The following is a 19,104-nucleotide window of genomic DNA, read 5'->3' on the forward strand; positions in this document are numbered from 1 at the left end:
GCAGCGTCCAGGGATGGCTCAGAGATGGGGACAGGAAGGGCCCCCCGGGAGGAGGCGTGTAAGCTTCCGCTGCCGGCCCCTGGTGGCCCCGTGGCTGGTTCAGCTGTAGCTGCTGCCTCCCTCATGTTTCTGCCCTCAGTCATCTGGGCAGGTTTCTTGGACCCCTCCTGGGTGCCGGGCTCTCTCCGAGACCTGGCATGGGAGGAAGTGCATGCCTTTGTGGGACTGATCAAGGTCTGATCGGGAAGATGCAATAAGCAAAATAAAATACTTGTCACATTAGATGGTGGTAAGAGAAAGCAAGGAGAAAAGGGATTGGGGAGTGGGGGAGAGAGGGTGGTCGTTTAAGCGGGCTTGTAGGGATGGCTTTACCGAGGAGGTGACAGTTTGAGAAAGCCCTGATGGAGGTGAGGGAGGGAACCGAGTGGATACGTGGAGGAAGAATGGTCTGGGCAGAGGGCACAGTCCATGCAAAGGCCCTGGGGCAGGACCAGTCCTCATTCATTGGAGGAGCAGCAAGGGGGCCCATATGGCTGGAGCAGAGTGAGCTCTGGGAAGAGAGGGAGGAAGGGGGGGCTTTGGGGACCCCGGGTTGGACTTGGGCTCTTACCCCATTGAGGCGGCAGCCCTGGAGGGCTGTGGGCAGAGGAGGGAGGGAGGCCCTGACTCGGGTGCTCACGGCGCCCTCTGGCGGCTGCTGTGGGAGGACGGACTGGGAGGGGTGGAGTTGGCCTTGGCGGGGAGATCCTGCTGCTGGACCAGGTAGAGACAGAGGAGGGGGAGGAGTAGGCAGATTTGGGGTAGAGTTGAAAGGCAGACTTCGTGGGTTTCATCTTTACGGTAGCTCAGTGAGGCACTCCTGTTGCCATTTGACAGGTGGGGACACTGAGGCCCAGAGAGGTCAAGGCATCTGCTTGGTGTCGCACAGCTGGCTGTCGCGTGGAGGCAGGGTGACCTGTGGGGCTGACTCACTGCTGGGGCCTGGCTGGGATGCAGCCTGTTCCCCAAGCACTGACTGGCCATCACTTTTTCTTAGTTTATAGATTTGACCACATATGTTTAAAGGCTTGTGTGAGTTTGAGTTCTCTTAGTGGAGCTGTTGTGGGGGGGGGGGGGTCCCTGCCCCACCCCATTTTGGGAAAATACTTTGTCAGGGCTGTCAGCTGCGTGAAGCTTGGGGACACTGGGGATTCTATTCGATATGGATCTGGATTGGAAATCTGCCCCCGCCTCTTACTGAGCTTTGTGACCTCGTGGCTGTGGCCTGACCTTTCCGAACGCTCGTTGCCTGTGGAAGCAGACTCAGCTGTTCGTTCATACCGGTAACATCTGCTGCATGCCTGCCATGTGCCAGGCAGTTTTAAGCAGACCGGTCATTCCTGCCTTGACCCCCGCAGCCCCCAAAGTGTCAGGCTTCGAGCCACGCGAGGCTGGTGGGAGTGCACTGAGGGGGTGTCGGCTGCTCCAAGGGTCGCGCATGGAAGATGCTCGGTTCTGGGGCTTGGAAGCCCAGAGACCCGTGCTGTGTGCAAAACTCCAGCTGGACAAGTCTGGGGTGCAAAGCAACTCAGAAGACCTGGGCTCGGGACACAGAGGAGTTTCAAGTCGAACCTTATATTTTACTGACATTTCCCACTTAGGTACCTAGTTCGGGAGAAAAAACATGATCAGAATCTATGTCTAACGAAGTTTAGAAAGCTCTTTCAGTCGCTATCAGATACTTCTCTGTGATAAAGGAGTTGTGTCCAAATCAGCTGGTGTTTTCCCTGCATTGATATTTAAAACAATGAAGCATCTTAAACTCAGTTTAAGAAATCACCAGATCCGGAACTGGGACAGGGGAGGGGAAGAGAGGACAGGAGGCTCCGGGAGTGAATGATGGGAGGGGAGATCAGGGAAGGCTTCCTGGAGGAAGTGGTAGCAGATCTAAGATGTGGAGGTTGAGTAGGGGTTAACTGGGGAAGGCTTCCTGGAGGAAGTGGTAGCAGATCTAAGATGCGGAGGTTGAGTAGGGGTTAAAGGGATGGAAGGGTGTCCAGGCAGAGTCGAAAAGTCACCTTTTCGAATATTTTCACCTTGTGCCTCACACTGGGCCTAGCCCATAGTAGGTGCTCACTAAATGCATCATGGTAGATGTTAGGTTAATGGGTCCATAATAGGCATTCAGTCGATGCTTCTATGATAGGTGTTCAGCAAACAGGCACTCCCCACAATCCCTGATCTGGATGATGCCATGTGGGTGTCACTTCGCAGTGACTGCATTCTGGAAGACCTGGGACCTAGAGGTCCCAATTTCTGTTGAGTAGAGCAGGAATAACCTTCAAGATCTCTTTCTTATCCTCAGCTCCCTGCCTCGCTCCTAATGAGGCTGCATTGTCAGGTGCACAGTGGGCCTGCAGCTTTAAAGGAGAAGAAACACAAGTCAAGCACGTTATTAAAAAAGCAGATGAACTGATTGGCTCTTATAACTGAGAAGGCTGATGTTAGAATAGCTTCAGGCATGGCTTGATCCAGGGGCTCAAACAAGGCATCTTTAACAGACCCAGGTGGCTTAAACCACTTGCCTGAGACCACACAGCTAGGAGGAGGTTAAGCCACAGTTCAGACTCACGTTGCTCTGAATCTAAAGTCCATGACTTGGGAAGGTTGTGCCAGGGGGGTGACAGCCCCCATTTCCCAGATGGGAACACTGAGGTTCATAGAAGGGAAATGACTTGCTGAAGTAAGCAAGGAGCAGAGCTTGGGATCGAATTCAGGGTGAAACCCATGGTCTTGGACTGCACACCACGTGGTTCTCCATACATACAAGTTGAAAGGTGGGTTGGTCCAACCGAGGCAGAGGAGGAGAGCGGGTTTGCCATTGACCTTGGGCCAGCTCTCCCCTCCCCACCCAAGAAGCACCCACTCACGTCCCTCCTGCCAACCTCCCTGGATGGTCATGACGTTCTCCTCACTCTTGATGAACACATCATGGGTGACAGGTGGGGAGGTCCCTGCTGACTCTGGCTCCGCGCCAGCCATGGGCCCCGGCCAGGCCTGCCCAACTCTGTCACAGGAGGAAATGAGATTGGCAGCCAATTGTTTTCCAAGCCAGCCGCCTCGCTCCCCGATGCCCAATTTCCTACATGTTGGCACTGATTGCTCGAGCCCTTGCCCCTTCCCCCCCACGGTCGCCTGCCTGGCTGCTCGGTACCTCCTGCTGTCTCCACCTGGGCACAGCCCTGCCTCTCCTGGCTTTGTCCTTGGGCATCGTCAGGGCACTTATTGGGCACCCACTGTGTATCGGGTGTTACGCTTGGCTACTAGCCGACTTTGTCATCCCACATCTCTCCCTCTGCCACCTCCAGCCTGTGACCTTGAGCAGGTGGCCCAACCTCTCTGCGACTCGGTTTCCTCATGTGTAAGATCGAGAGAAGTAGGCAAGGTTGTATGCATGAAGCACGTTGAAGGGAACGGTGCCAGGCACACAGTCCGTGGTCTTTAATATTGGCGAGTGTTATCGCTGTGACTGTTTTCGCGTCAGTAAATACAGGTCCCCGGTTCTCGTATCCCCCTTTCCACCCACCCTGCACCTGCTGTCCCATGCCGTGCTCTTTCACTAACAGACCCCGTGTACACAGCTGGCGCCTCCTTTAGTTCGGAAACTTTCTTCCGGGCCCCCCAAGAAGAGCTTTCAAGTGTTGAGAATGATCATAGGGTCTTTCTGCGACATTCACCAGTGGATATTTAGTGAGCACCTTCTGTATGCTGGGCCCTGATCCACGCGCTGGGAACCGAGTGGGAAGAAGACAGAACTCCAAGCCCTGCCCTCGTTGGAGTAGAGCGGGGAGAAGGACAAGAAACAGATAGATGGATGAAGGATTTAATTAGGGCTTTACATGGGATGCCATGCTTTTAAGAAAGTGAAAATTTTAAGAAAATGAAGCCAGGGAAGGGCAGTGATGATAAGTAGGGGTTAATTTAACTGTGGAATCAAGGCCGGCCTCTCTGAGGAGGTGACCTTTCAGTAAAACCAGAGGTGAGGGAGTGAACCGTGTGGAGTTCTGGGGGAGAAGTGTTCCTGGTAGGGGGAACAGTCTTGGCAAAGGCCCTGGGGCAGGACCAGGCTCAGGTCATTGGAGAAGCAGCAAGCGGGCCCCTGTGGCTGGAGCACAGGGAGCTCAGGGAGCGAGGGAGGCGATGGGGCCGCCCGGAGGTGGGAGCCCTGGAGGCCGGTGGGCAGAGGGCGGACCTGACTCCGGTGCTCATGGGCGCCCTCTGGTGGCCGCTGCGGGAGAGGGACCGTGAGGGGTGTGAGGGTCAGGAAGGGGGAAGGGCGACGGCATTTGTCCAGGTGAGCAGTGATGGGCGCGGGACCAGATGGAGAGGACAGTGGAAGAACGGATGGATTCTGGAAAGGATTTTTAGAAGAACCAGTAGAACTGACCAAGCAGTGGATGCAGGGTGGGGTTGAGTGAAATCAAAGGTGATAGCTGGCCCCAGCATCCGGGAGGACCGGAGGGGCAGGTGTGGGGACCCCTATGTTACTGAACACCTGCAAAGTTCCCAGAAGGCAAAGGGGCTGGCTCTTCCTGGAGGCACTGGAGCGGGCCTCCGGGAGGTGGTGGCTCCTGGCTCGGGCAAGGCACATGCTTTGTTCAGCCTTCCGCACAAAGCGCATGGAACAGGGGCCAGCTACGCACAGGGAGTTGGATGCGGCTGGGATTGGAGCCGTGCCAGCTCCGAGTTCCACCCAGGCCCTGGGGTTGAAATTCGCTGGAGGCCTACAGGTGGGGATCAGAAGCCCAGAGAAGTTGAGGTGCTTGCCCAAGGCCGCACAGAGCATGCGGCAGAGGGACGACCCCACTGGCAGGCCCACGCCCTTCCCCGCTTTTCCTTTCTCCTTCCTTTTCCCTTCCGTATTTTCCACCCCCGGAGCTACCAGCTTCAGTTCTTGGTGGTTTCCAGGCCCCCCTCGGCTCCAGCTTGGGACTCACCTTCCGCCTCCACGCACCTGGGGCCTGGTGCCAGGGGGGCTTGAGGGACAGGGGTCTCGGGGAGCGCCCTCCTCCCTTTCACACCCAGGGTTTCCTCTGCCCCTGCCCCCGCCCCTCCCCCCACGCTCCCGCTAATGACGGACGAGGAATGGGAGGGAGCAAGCGAAATTATATACACACGAACATATAAAAATTAGTTTAGGATCTGGGCCAAGAACCACTTGCGCTTGGCCGGGCATTGTGGGTAATTCATCGCCGATTACCATAAAAGCCAGAGCCTGGCTGACAGGCGGCGGGGCTTTTGTTTAAGATTCTGATGAATATATAATCCCTCTCCCAGCCTGGAGCCCGCGGTCTCCCCCACCCCCGCCTCTGTAGGGCCCCCCTGCCCCTGCCCCCCACTGCTGAGCGCAGGCGCCCCAGGAAGGCTGTCAGGTCCATGGGGGTCCATGGGGGACAGTGCCTCGGGGAAGCTTGGCTCAGCATTCGATGCCCACCGCCATCCCCAGTGACCCCAGGCCTTGTGATGCCACGTGGCCCTGGGCGCAGTTCCCTCAGTCCTTCCTCCGCTCAACACGCATTTCTTGGGCTCCGACTCTTTGCGCAACCCCACGTGGGTGCTGTGGGTGCCGGGGATGCTCCCCTTTCAGAGTCTGGGGGCTCACGGCTGATGAGTAGACATGCATTTATCCACATTTTGAAGATTCCCCCATCTCTTGCCCAGGAGATGCAAATTAAAACAAGATCCCATCTCTTGTCCATTCGCGTGGCAAAAAACGTCCGAAGCTTTTGTAACATCCAGAGTGGCCACGGCAGAGGGACCATGCCCTCTGGGCGCCACCAGCAGGAGAACGCATGGGCATCACCACTTTGAAACATTTTTATTTTTCATTTATTTTTCTGGCCAGACAGCACCTACATGTGGGACACAATTGAGGACATCCAGAAGAATGCACAGTGGAGGGTCTCTGCACCCCTCCCGCAGATCCTCAGTTCCCCTCCCCTCCTTCCCTGGAAGCAGCCACCAGCTTCCTGCTAGGACAGGGGTTACAGATAGACGTTCCCGAAGGGCCAGACAGTAAATCATTTGAGCTCTGTGGGTTGGAGGTCTCTCTGTGTTGACTACTCAACTCTGCCATTGTAGCGTGAAGGCAGCCAAATTCAATAGGTGAATGAGTGGGTGTGGCCGTGTGCCAATAAAGCTTTATTTATACAAACAGCCCGAGGGCCCCGTTTAGCCCATGCGTGGTAGTTTGCCCCCTCCCCTGCTCTGCCTCAGCGCTGTCCCGTATAACTTGTGTGATGATAGAAGTGTTCCCGCCTGCATTTTCTAACGAAAGAGCCACTAAGCCGCGTGCACCTATTGAAATGTGAGCAGTTGAAATGTGGCTCGTGTAACTGAGGACTGGAATTTTACATTTTATTCCATTTAAGTGTAAACAGCCACAGGCAGCTTGGGCTACCATTTTGGACAGTGCCGTTATCTGGAGCTCTGGGAGCGTTTCGTGGGCGGGTGGATTCGTATCCCTTTGTCTAACCAAATGGGAGCATGGTTTACATGCCGTTCTGCACTCTGGTGTGTGTGTGTTTTTCCCCCCACTTAAAAATATAGCATCTTCAAAGTAATTTCATAATTGTACATCTGGCTTCCCTGTTTCTTTTCACAGCTGCTATACTAATCTCATAATACTAAGAGATACGAAACTCGTAAATCACTCTTTGGGCCCTTGTACTGTTACATAGTTAACCGATCCCCTATTGATGAGTGCCTAGGTTGCTTTAAGTCGTTTGCCGTGGGGACTTCCTATGTGTGTCATTTCACAGGGATGTATCTATCAGATCAATTCCTAGAGGTGGTGTTAGCAGGCCCAAAGGGAATGCACAACCCCCTTCCCACTCCCCAGCCCCCCTCAGCATCGAGAAAGAGACATGCTTCCCCAAGGGCTCGGGAGGCACTGACACGATTCACCACGATTCACCACTGCGTTGGGTGAGGTTGAGGAAAAAAAAAAAAAACGGAGCCAACCTAAGTGTCCATCACCAGGGGATGGGGATAATGGGAGGCAGCCTTGTGGGGAAGATGACGCAGCAGGTGAAAAAAGAGTCTGGGGATGTGTGGGCTCAGTAGATAACAGTGTCATGTGAAAGGTGCCCGGGGGGACGCGATACACACAGGATAGTAGGGTTTCGCTCTGTTTGAGAGTTACCTCTGGTCTGTGACTTCATGGCAGAGATATGCAGAGATTCGCACAAAGCAACACAGAGGTGGCTTCTAGGGGCAGAGAAGAGGGACTCTCCCTTCCTCCCTTCCACAAATGTGTCTGCAGTGCACCAGCTGCTCTGTTCCAGGCAGGAAGAATTTAAAAAAAAAAAGCAGATTTCCTGCCCTCTTGCAGCGAGCACTCCAGTTGGGGACATGAAGAGAATAAACAAAGCACAGAAGAAGAAAAAACAAACCCACATCAGATGTCAGGGGGTGTTCTGTTGCTCTAGGAAAAAAAAAAATGGGGGAAAGGGAATGGGGAGCACCAGAGTGGGGCAGGATTTTAAATAAGGGGTCTGGGAAGTCCTTGTTCGAACAGAGGTGGGGAGGGAGGGAGCCAGGGAGGTTTCTGGGGGAAGAGCATTCCTGGCAGGTGGACAGGGAGCGCAGAGGCCCGGCAGTGAGACCTCCCCAGACGCTTACTGAGCCCAAGCTCCTGTCCTTCCGCATGCCCGTGTCCCCGCCGTCACTGCTCCCAATGAGCACCTCTTGCCAAAGGCAGCTGCTGGGGAATAATTAATAACTAATAATACTAATACTAATATAGTGGTCTGTCCTTATGCCTCCAAGTGGCGGCCAGCCCCTGCCCACGTGGAGACGGTGTAGTCACAGATGGCTCAGTTAGAGATGCTGTGGATTCCAGCACCATGTGACTTCTAGGTGGGGCAGGAGAGCAAGGGCTGGGGAGGGGAAACTGAGTCCCGGATGGGTGGTGGGAGAAGTTGAGAACCAGATTGGGTTCAAGTCCCAGCTCTGCCAGTCGTTGGTGGTGAGAATTTGGGCCCCACTCCCGTGCTTCAGTTTCCCCAACTGAAAAGTGGGAGCTGCTTCACGTATGCCCAGCCAGTGGCAGAAGCCAGGAATAGTGGGCAGTGGGCTCGTCGAGTATCTGCTGTGTGCCTGGCTCAGTCCTGAGGGCTCTGCACATACTAAGTGCTTACTGAGCATTTGTAGGTCTTGGGGGAGGTGGGGTTGGGTCCACATCCAAACCCCTGTCCAAAGATGTCCCCCTCTCCCGGTCATCCAGCACTTGAGAGCTTCGGGAGCTGCCCAGAGAGGTTGTGCGAGCTCTTGAACTCACCCAGCAGAGAGCCAGCCCTGCCTCCCCACCCCCTTCAGCAGGTGCCTGGTCCTCCTGGCTTCTCACCTGTGTCCTGGGACTTGGCCCAGTGTTCCTATCTCTGCCTCACCTCTTCGGTTCTGTTCAGTACTGCTTATGCTTCCTCTCCTGGTTTTTCCTCTTCCTTCACCTTCTTAGATACCACCTCCTCCCAGAAGTCTGCCTCCTTCACAGGTGAGCTCCCTAAGGTTGGGTGGGGGGGCTGCCTGGGTCATCCTGTGTCCCTTCCCTACTGCTCTGCTTGGAGCCGAGTATACAGTAGGTCCTCTAGAAATGCAGGTGTGTGTGTAAAAGGAGCATTGTTACTGGAGTATGATGATTGTTCACTCCTCAAATATGTTCAGTCTTCAAATGACACTCTCCACCCCGTACCCCGAAAACCCCATCTCCCAGCTATATCAACCCCCTCTTTCCCTAGATCTTAGTGTGTCCCCTTCTACCTTGGGGCCTTTGCACATACTGTGCCCTCTGCCCAGAATTTCCTCTATACTCCCATCTTTGCATGGCTGCCTTTTGTCACTCTCCCTCCCAAGAAGAGAATCCTGAGAGGTTGTCTGCCTTGGTCCCTGCCCTGTTCCCCAGAACTCAGGATAGCACCTGGCGTGCAGTGATCAAGACTGGGTCCCACCTTCATAAGGGAAGTCAGTCAAGGGCTGCACCCAGCTCTGCCTTGGGGACCTTTCTGGCCTGTGCCTCAGTTTCCATGATCTTCAAAGACCTTGAACCAACAAAACTCAGCCCCAGGCACCAAAACGGCCAGCCCTCCTCTCTGCACAGGTGGGAAAACTGAGGCCCAGAGAATGGCAAGGACTTGTTCAGGACCACATAGCACTCGGGGGACACACCCCTAGGGGGAAGATGTTTTGGGGGGAGGCGGTTCCGGAGGAGGCATCCAGCATCACAGACCAGCAATGACTCCCCTTTCATTTTGTAACAGTTCAAGGAGAAAGGCTCAGTGGGGTGTGGGGTGATCTTTAACACCAACACCTGCCAGTCTCTTTATAACCATTGGGCTGCCGGCTTTAGCAACAGTATCCAGGGAAAATGGAAGAACTGGGTACATATTTTCATTGTAACATTTTTTTCTGGCGACTTTCAAGGCTTGGCAGTTAGAGCCCTGCATTATAGAGTTAGTTTCTAAAGTAAATTAGTTTAAGGGAAAGGCATGAGCCAGTTGAATGAAAGGTTTAATGAGGGATTTAGGGATGTGGCAGAAGTTGTGAACAAGGAGGGGAGGATTTTGGGGGAACACCAGGCACGTCCTCACTGGGGCCTGGTGAGTGCGGAGGCATCTCGCAGAGAGGATGCGGCCAGATCCATTAAGGCAGCCCCAGCGGGTTTAAGGTGGGAGATGGCGCACCTGGCAGGGACCCCAGCCCGGAGGCCTGGGCTGGCCGGGGGACTACACCTTCTGCTGCCTTCTAGCTGAGTCAGCACCCTGGCGCCGGGATGCAAAGTGGAGGCTGGCTTGTGGTTGGGGCAGCTTTTTACGCATTTCTGCCCTTGGGGCTGGAGCCCCAGCCCCTAGTTGGTGTCTGGCTGGAAAGCCAAGGAGACCCAGGTTCAAAGCACAGCTGCGTGGGCTTTTCTGGCTGCAGATGGTGCCTGCCGACCTCTGCCCTACCCTGCCAGTCAGCACCTCCAGGCCTCGCGAAGCCTCTTCAGCCATTCATTAGTTCAGCCATTCATTTAGAAAGCATTTACTGAGTGCCTACTGTGTGCTGGCTGTGGGACCCAGCAGCGACCAGAACTGACACAGCCCTGCCCTCCCCGCCCCCACGGTCTCCTGCAGAGCCCCGCAGAACTCCCCGCTGTGATAGACAGGTGCTCTGTCTGCACACCTCAGTACTGGGGCTGTGAGCCATGCTGGAGACTTGGCCAATGTGACCGAGGAACTGAATTTGGAATTTTAACTGCGTTTCATTTCATTTTATTTTTATTTTTTAAAAAGATTTTATTTATTTGACAGAGACACAGCGAGAGAGGGAACACAAGCAGGGGGAGCGGGAGGGGGAGAAGCAGACTCCCACGGAGCAGGGAGCCCGATGCGGGGCTTGATCCCAGCACCCTGGGATCACCACCTGAGCCGAAGGCAGACGCTTAACTGACTGAGCCACCCAGGCACCCCTCATTTCATTTTAATTTAACTAGTCACATTTAGGTAGTGGTTGGACAGTGGAGACCTAGATAATAAACAAGTGATACTTTCAGATGAAAATAAGTGCCAAAAAAGAAAAAAAATAATAAAGGAATGTATGACAGGGGTGCTACTGGAGCTGGAGTGATTAGCCAGGGCATCTCTGAGGAGGTGATGTTTGCAGGAGACTTGAATGGTGAGAAAGAAACAGCCATGAAAATCTGGGGAAGATGTTCCAGATGGTGTGGACAACATGTGCAAAGGCCCTGGGGTAGGACTGGGCCTGGCACGTTCTGGATGCTTTTGAACCCAGTTGGGCTGGACCTGCCTCTGGTGCTCATGGGCACCCTCTGGTGGATGTTGTGGGGAGCGAAGGTGGGAGCTGGGGGACCAGGATACAGGTGACTGCACTGGTCCAGGAGGGCAGTAATGGGGGCAGTGGGAAGGGCGCATGGAGAAAGGTTGACAAATACACAAGAAGTTTAGGAGGGAAACTTGAGTGTATTTCCAGATTGGCAGTATGTGGGGAGGAGTCAAGGCTGGCTCCCAGCTTCCAGCCTGAGCCCATGGCAGGATGGAGCTGCCATCAGCTGATAAGGGGAGGATGTAGGAAAACAGATTTGCTGGATCCAGCCACACCTGAAGGCATCCTGGATTTGTCCAGAAGAAAGGAAAGTGGGAGGCCTGGGGGAACCAGCAGGTGAAAAAGGCAGAGGAGGAGCCAGGGCGTGGCTGCGGTGGGCAGTCTGCCTGCTGCCGTGTAGCCGGCAGGCAGACAGACACGGCGCCAGGAGCGTGATGTGAGTGTGGGGGAGGCGGGCTTCTGGCTGGTCGGCACATGTTCATTGCCCCGGGTCATGAATGCCATGCTGGGTGGGAGGAGCTGTTGGGCAACCCAGGGCAGAGGAGTCCTGGGGCTTAGAGAAAGGAGAAAGCTGCCTAACCGGTTTCTTCTCTTCGCTCTGGAAGAGAAGGATGTGGGGCTTGGTGATTGCCCCTAAATGAAACTTTTAGGAATTTTGACAAATGTGACAAATGTGAGGAAGCTGGGACAGCTTGGGGGGAGGGCTGGGAGTGGGGGTCCTGCCCAGGTATGCCCATGGTGCAGTTTTGTCTGCATCCATATGATATAGGGCACGTTTTAGAGGCTTGAGAACATCCCAGCGGAGTCATCCGTTGCTTGGAAGTTATCTGCAGGAAATGGTGAGCCACAGCTTCATCTGTGGATGGCCCTCTTAGTGTTGTTTACAATGGAGATCAAGGGGGGACTGATTAAACCCAGTGAGCAAATGGTCTCATAACATTGATCCCCACTTTAAAAAGAAAAGTGCCCACTTGCACACATAGGACAATCAACCTCAGGACCTTTGTACTTGCTGTTCCTCCTGCCCGAAACTCTGTTCCCATAGTGTTTGTATGTCTGATTTGCTTACTTCATCTGGACCATCTGAGAGATCCCCGCAGACCTCTCCAGGCTTTCAGAGCCTTACGGTGAATCTTATTTTCTTTTCGGCATCTCTCATAACTGTCTGGCATTATGTTAATGAGAATGTTGGTTTCCCTACGGGTGTCCATCTCCCCCACTTGTCTGTGAGCCCCGTGAGGATAGGCGAGCTGGCTCTGTCATGCCCACCGCTGTGCCTTCAACCCAGCACACAGTAGGTGCTCAGTAACTGTTCATGGACAGAATGAATGAAAATGACCACATGCTGACAGTTTCTCTCCAGGCGAGGGGTGAATTGTGGGCAATTTTTATTTTCTTCTTTATGCTGATTTCCCCTAATTTTCTGCTGCACGCGCCTATTTTATAATTAGAAGAAAAGTTATTTTGAAAAAAATTACCCCCAAATGTCCCAGCTGCGGGAGCTGACGTGATCTAGCCCCATGCTCCTCCCCAAGGGCAGCTGCCTTCTGGGTGTATACAGAGGACACATCAACTGAGCATTCGGGGGCTCCCAGAGTCAGCCCTCAAGGGCGCTGGGTGGGGGAAGCAGTCAGGTAGGTGTTCTAGGAGTTGACTGCTCTAACCTTCAAGGTGTCCAGGCTAAAAACTCTGGAGTCATCCTTGAGCGCCCTCTTTAATTTACGCCCCGTTTCTCTTCTTCCACCTGGTCTGAGCAGATGCAATCACCCCCTTTCTGGTCGGCGGCCCCTGCCCTCGCCTCCCCCCCCATCTGTCCTCCTTGCAGCAGCCACCAGAGGGCGCCTGTGAGCACCTGGGTCAGGGTGCTCTGCCCACAGCCCTCCCGGGCTCCCACCTCCCCTGGGTTTCCCCCAAGGCCCTGTTCAACCTGCCCCGTCCTCTCTCTGCCCTCCCCTCCTCCCTCTGTCCCCCTCACTCATTCTGCTCCAGCCACATGGGCCTCCTCGCTGTTTCTTTGTCCTGCCAGACACAGTCCTGCCTCAGGGCCTTTGCACTGGCTGTGCCCTCAGCCTGGAGTGTTCCTCCCGGCCATCCATTCCTGCTTTGTATTCTCTCAACTCTTTCAGGTCTTAGCTCAGATGTCACCTCCTCACCCCCTCCCCACACACACCTCCCTTTAATACTGCATCCCACCTCAGTGAACATCCCCACACACATTTTATTCATCTTTGTAGCACTCACCACCAACTGACCCACGGCGGGTTTTCTTTCTTTTATTTCCCATCTGTTGCCTGCACCGGAGCATCGGCTCCATAAGGGCAGGGATCTTTCTCAATCTTCGTTGCTGCTGTGTCCCCTGTGCCTCAACCGGGCCTGGCACACAGTAGGTATTCAAAAATGTTAAAAAAAAAAAAAGTGGGTGAAAATTGCTGTACCCCGAGGGTGCCGCGCCACACAGTGTGGCCTTTGGGGGAGAATAAGGTTGGAGAGGGCTCTGCTGGGTGAGGAGGGTCCTGGCTATTTATGTAAATGTTTGCTGAGAACCTACTGTGTGCCATGAGGCCTGGTGCTGGGGAGGTGCTCTGCTCCGACAGGAACAGTTCCAGCCCTGCCCCCTGAGGTCACAGTCTGGTGGGAGAGGCAGCCGGTGACCAGGCTGGTAACATGTGGGGTGATCAGCTGATGACGAATGTATAGGGAGCTGTGCAGATGGGTCACTCAGCTGGGAGAGGCCAGGCCTCCCTCCTGCGCCAGATCTTCCTCCTGCCTCAGATCTCCCCACCCTGACCACGGAGGTGGCTGTGGTCACCACCGTTGCATGGAGGCAAGAGGTCATCTCCAGGGAGACATGGGCAAGAGACCCAGATGGGGCAGGACCAGTTGGGGAGGAGGGTAGCAGGGTCCCCAGGCACTTTTGCCCCAGATCACACAGCCCTGGGCGTCCTGACAACTGGATTCATCGAGTGCCTGATGTGTGGCTTATATTACAGATGGGGAAACTGAGGCCCGGAGAGGTGCAGGTTCTTGCTTGAGATCACATGGGGAGTGCCTGGATTCAAACCAAGGTCTGCATGAACCCTGTGCCTGGGCCGTCAGCATGCAGATGCAAGCAAAGCACCTACTACGCTCCTGGTGGCCTTTCCTGAGGGCCTGCTGTGTGCGTTGCCGAGCTGGGGGAGGTTATGCTGCCAGATTCTACACCCATGTTGACACAGGGTACCTCCTGTATGTCCCACGGGGTGCTGGGGTGCCAGGTGCCCCACCTCATAAAGCACCTCCTGTGTGCCTCCCAGGGTCGGGGTTTTGGTAGAGAGATGTCAGAGCATCCGTTTAGCAGGACCCACTGTGGGCTCCTTATAAAGGGGGCAGGTGGAAAGTCTGCGTCCACACATTCACGGAGCACGTAAGGTGTGCCTGGTACTTTGCGGACTCCAGTACAGGCCTCCCCAATGCCAGAGGAGGTGAGACTATATGCTCCATTCTGTAGAGCGAGGAACTGAGCCTCAGGACTTCAAAAGGGCAGACCACCCAGCGAGGGTGCAGGGGAGAGGCGTGGGGAGTGGACGTCTAGGTCTCCCCTGGGCTCCTCCAGCTGCCTGTGTGTCCCTCCTCTGAGCCCATCTCCTTCACTCCACTGGGCAGTGAGCTTCTAGAGGGCGGGGCCTGTCTGTCTCCTGTGCCGCCTTATCCCCAGGGGCTTAAAATTGTAGCGGTTTTTTATTTTTGGGCCCCAGGCCTCCTGCAGCATTGTGGGTAAGGGCTCAGCCTCTGGACCCGAACCTGAGTTCGCATCTCTGTTCTTTCTGACCTTGAGCAAGTGCTTTTTCTCTGTTCTTCCTCTTCTTCCTTTGGAAAGTGGGGGTGATGGTGGGGGGACGGGAGCATGTTCAGCGCATGGTATCCAGTAAGAGCCCACTACACTTTGACTATGGGATCATCCTAAGCTCTAATGGCGGAACGGGAAGCATTTTCACCCGGGATCCGAGCAGATGGGGAAGCCAGCCCCGCTGCGGCAGTTTCTGGATCTCCATCAGGGGCCCTGGCCCTCCTTGACCACTTCCCTGAGCTCCCTGGACCCGCTGGGCCTCCGCCTTCCCTGCGTCTCCCCTGGAGTTTTCAAACCCGCATGGGGCCGCAGCACCGGCCGGGATTGGCTGCCTGCGTGCGGCTGCCCCTCCTTTTCGCGTTTCTCTCCAGCCGCCACCCCCCACCCCCCACTCCTGGGGTGTCTGGGACCTGGCACGGTGGCCCCATCTGTTTCCAATCTGGCCCTGCGTGCACTCTCCGCCCCCCCCCTCAGGGTTGTGGCTAGCGTGGGGGACTCTGCCTCGGTGTCGCCCATTCATCCTCCCAGACCCCTGCCGGACTCCCAGCGGGAGGGAAGCTTCTTTGTGCCCGCACCCCTCCCCCAGCCTCTGGGTCTCTGTGTGTAGGGGGCGCGGCCTCTGTCATCCAACCCAGACTGGGCGGGCATCTTTCTGCCCCTTCTCCGACCTGCTGTATTTGGGTGTGTTTGGGGAGCCCTCTGCGGCTGTGTCCGGCATCCAGCCCCTTCATCCGTTGCCATGGCCACGATCAGCGCCTGGAAGAGAAGGGGGGAGCAGGGTAGGGGCTCCCCCTGGGATCAGGCTTACAAAGTGTAGGGGGGAGTCGGGCTTTGCCTCTTGGGGCACCCCCTCATGTGTGTGCACGTTGGGGGAACAAGTCACCCCCTTGGAGGCCTCCCTGTACTGGACCCCCATGTGGGCTGCCAGTACCCCCAGATGGAGCTCCCCACTGGTCCCCCCCGCCCCACTTCCGGCCAGGGCCCCGCCCCGCTCCGGAGCCCCCACCCCGCGCCCGCCCCCTAGCCTCCCCGCCCGCAGGCCCCGCCCCCGGGCCCGCCCCCAGGCCGAGCTCGCTGGGCCTTGGCCTCTCCCTAGTCCTCGCTGCGCGCCGCGCTCCAGGCAGACCGAGGGACAGGCTGCAGCGGGCCCGGCCGAAGGGGCCCGGGCCCGATCTCCGAGCCAAGATCCGCGCGGTGAGTGCGCCCGGAACCCCTTCTGCCCTGAGGCCCAGTGTGCCCTGGGCTTTGTACCCCCTCCTTGCCCCCTCCAGGCTGCCGGGAGGGGGGACCCCCGCATTCTCCCCCACCCCCGCTCCGCTCGGGCCAGTCCAGCCACCCTCCAGGGACAGCTCCAACCCGCTTCTGCCTGGCGTCCCCCCCGCCCCGGACCCCCATTCAGGCCGGTCGCTGGGACTTAGGAAAACTCCGGACCGTTATGCTCTGCGGGGTCCCCTCCCCCGCCTGGCCCCCAGCCCGACCTCCTCCCCCACCTCCCGGGGGCGGAGCCAGGCCTTGGGCAGCCTTCTGCCAACCCAGGGGCGCTCTGATAGGGGGCTTTGGCATCCTTCCGCTGGGAACCCGGACTGCGGTGTTGGGATTGGGATCCCTGTTCTCAGCCACCCCTCCCCCTCCAAACTCACAGAAAGTTTCCTTCTTTTTATTTGTCCCTGTACCCCTCGGGTCTGTGGATCCCAGGTTAATGCTGTACCTTGTTGGGGGGGTAATAAACTGGGGGATCAGGACAAGTGTATCAGCTCCCACCTTTCTATTTCCTGTTCCTGTCCCTAAGCTCCATGTCTCTATCCCCCATCATTGCCCACCAGACCCATACCTCAGCACCCCCTATTGTTGCCTCCAGAGTCCAGTGCTTCCCAGGATTCCTTCTCACAGTCTTGGGCAACAACCCAAGGTTGGGTCTTCCTGTGACTTCCTGGCTAGGGGTCCCAGCCACCCAAGTCCTGCCTGTTCTGTCCTAAGCCTCATCTCCATACCTTAAGGCTCCAGCAGACCCTCAGAGCAGATGTAAGCCCCAGCTGGAGGCTGTGCTCTTGCTGGCCTCCCCTGCATGTGATGTCTCCCTCTGGCCTCAGTTTCCCCCTCTGAAATGGATGTGACCACTGGAATGATGTGGGTAAAGTGCCAAGTAGGGCTGGGTATGCAGTAGGTTTCTGATATACGTAGGGGCTCTCCCACGTTCCCAGGGTGGAGAGGAAGCTACCATCTTGGAAGATGACAGGCCTATGATGGGAGACACACAAGAGTGTGGGGATAGCCCCGAGGGGGCCCTGATCCAGCCTGAGACGTCGGCGGAGGGGAGCTTCTTGGAAGAGATAACAGCTCAACTGAGACCTGTGGATGAGTGTGAAGGCTGAAGTTTGGTGGGGGAGGAGGAAGGGTGTGCTGGGTAGAAGGAATAGCATGTGCTCATACCCCTTTGTGAGCCAGAGGGCAGTGAGTAGGGGCACCCACGGGGCGCACAAGGCACCGGGGGCGCAACATGGTGGGGTCAGCAGTTCCGAAGGCTGGGGTTAGGAATCTGGATTTTAATGCTATTGGTGGGAGCCATGGAATGTTTGAGAGCAGAGGAGGGACAGAGTCACACCACCCCTCCCAGCCCCAGAGTGGCAGGTCAGGGCTGGGTGAAGGAAGGGTCCTGGGATGGGGGTCAGGAAGGGTCAAGATTCAGTCTAGGGTGGGGAGATCTGTGGCTGTGCCTTGGAGGATGAGTCCACAGGTGGGCCGGCTGGGGAAGGGTGTACCTGGTCTGGGCACCCGTGTTAAGAAAGGCCCAGAGGCCAGAGGCAGCCCAGTGCATCTGGGGAACCACCTTACCTGTTGGAAGAGGCAGCAGGGTGGGCCCAGGGTCACATCCTTCCGGGCCCAGAATGCCGAGCACAGGAGCTGGGAGCCCCGGTGGGTACGAGTGGGGCAGGAATGTACAGATCTTGGCATCGCAGGCTTCTCCATGGAGCTGGTGTGACAGACACGCTTGCAGGGGCAAGCCTGGCAGCCCTGGCACCTAGGAGGTTGATTGCTGGTCTCTTGCCTCGGATCTCAGCCCAGCCCCATCTCCCCGCGCTGCCTGCCGCTCACCAGGCAGCTGCCCCTCTCTGAGCTCATGTCCTCATCTGTCCAATAGAAGGACTCATGGGAAGCGTAGAAGAGGGCTCAGCACGTGGTGGGGGCTCCCGGCTGGCATTACCATTTCCTCCCTCTGGGACTGGGCCTGGCTCCCCATCCACACCTCCCATCCATTCCTGGCTGCTGCGACCCTTGGGGACAGCACCCAGTACAAATCTATGGTTAATTAAAGGCGGATCCCTTGGCCGGTGTTAGCCCATTCTCGGAAGGTTGGCAGGGCTGGCCCCGCCCTGAGCCCTTTTCCTGGTGGGGGTGGGGGTGGGGGAGGAGACATCGAGGCCCCAGGAGGGAGAGGGGGTTGTCTGGAGCCACTTTGAGCCCACCAGTGACTACAGAGCTGGAGCTCGGACCTTCCTTGACACTTTGGGGACACAGCGATCCAGGAAGGCTGGAAGCCCAGGTCCTGCCCTGAGGGTCTGCCTTGGAAAAGCCATTCCAGGCAGCAGGACAGTCTGTGGGCCCAGAAGGGAGGGATTGTGGGGGTGGAAGGTTGTGCAGGATGGGGGGGTGCTTTCCCCTAAGCCCCCGCTGCCAGTGTCACAGGTCTTGCCTTCCCTGGCCCGGGCTGTGCAAGTCCCCTGAGGGTCGGGTCATGCACCGGAGCCCCTGGCCCCCCCCCAGGATAGGACAGACCCTGAGTTGGGGGCAGGGAGAGGCACTGGGGTGTCCTCAAGCCTCGGGAGACAGCATCTTTTGCGGGTGACACAGAGCCTGTTTGCTGCCCAGCCCGGGGTCATAATTGCCCCTTTATGCTTCCTGCTCTGCGTGGGTATACAAGGCTGACTCCAGGATCTCGTGACCCACGCCCTGGCGGCCGGCTAGCCTGGGTATCTTCCCATCCCCTGTTATCAAGGCCTCCGAGCCCCCAGAGGCTGCTCAGCAGTCTGTACTGGGCCCAGAGAGGATCATCCACTTTACTGGGATCACACTATGGCCGGGGAAGGACACGGTCATGTGAGGAAATGTGGGCTCTGGACCCAGGGTCCTGCCCAGCTGGGGGCCTTGGGCTAGTCCCCACTCTGCTGTGAGCCTCAGTGTTGTCATCTGTGAAAGTGGGCATGTGCCTCCCACCAGCTGCCAAGAACAAAGCGTGGACAGTTCGGCACCTGCCCGGGAGGAAGCTCGATCACTGATGGCTGGGCGGTGGGCAGGGTCCCTCCCTGGCCCCCAGTTCCAGGTCCAGAGGCCATTCTCCACCTTCCCTGAAGCCCAGACTCATTTGCCATCCAAGTTATTCTCCGCAACTCCCACGGGTGGCTGCTCCCTCTTTAGTGGCC

At 56.7% G+C, this 19,104-nt stretch overlaps 1 protein-coding gene across 10 annotated transcripts in view; it reads left to right on the forward strand.

Moving 5' to 3' along the window:
• PTPRS (protein tyrosine phosphatase receptor type S) overlaps positions 1-19,104 on the forward strand; it is a 98,618-nt gene that overhangs the window by 14,805 nt on the left and 64,709 nt on the right. For 9 of the 10 annotated variants that reach the window (XM_034998292.1, XM_034998296.1, XM_034998298.1 and 6 more), the window contains exon 1: positions 15,775-15,880. The exons of the other annotated variant lie outside the window; for it this stretch is intronic. The gene's annotated coding sequence lies outside the window, so the exon portion shown is untranslated. Of the gene's footprint in view, positions 1-15,774; positions 15,881-19,104 lie in introns of those variants that run through there. 10 annotated transcript variants of the gene reach the window in all.

Source organism: Mirounga leonina, unplaced genomic scaffold (assembly GCF_011800145.1).
Source record: "Mirounga leonina isolate KUSES-001 unplaced genomic scaffold, KU_Mleo_1.0 Mir_94, whole genome shotgun sequence".
Lineage (NCBI taxonomy): Eukaryota > Metazoa > Chordata > Mammalia > Carnivora > Phocidae > Mirounga > Mirounga leonina.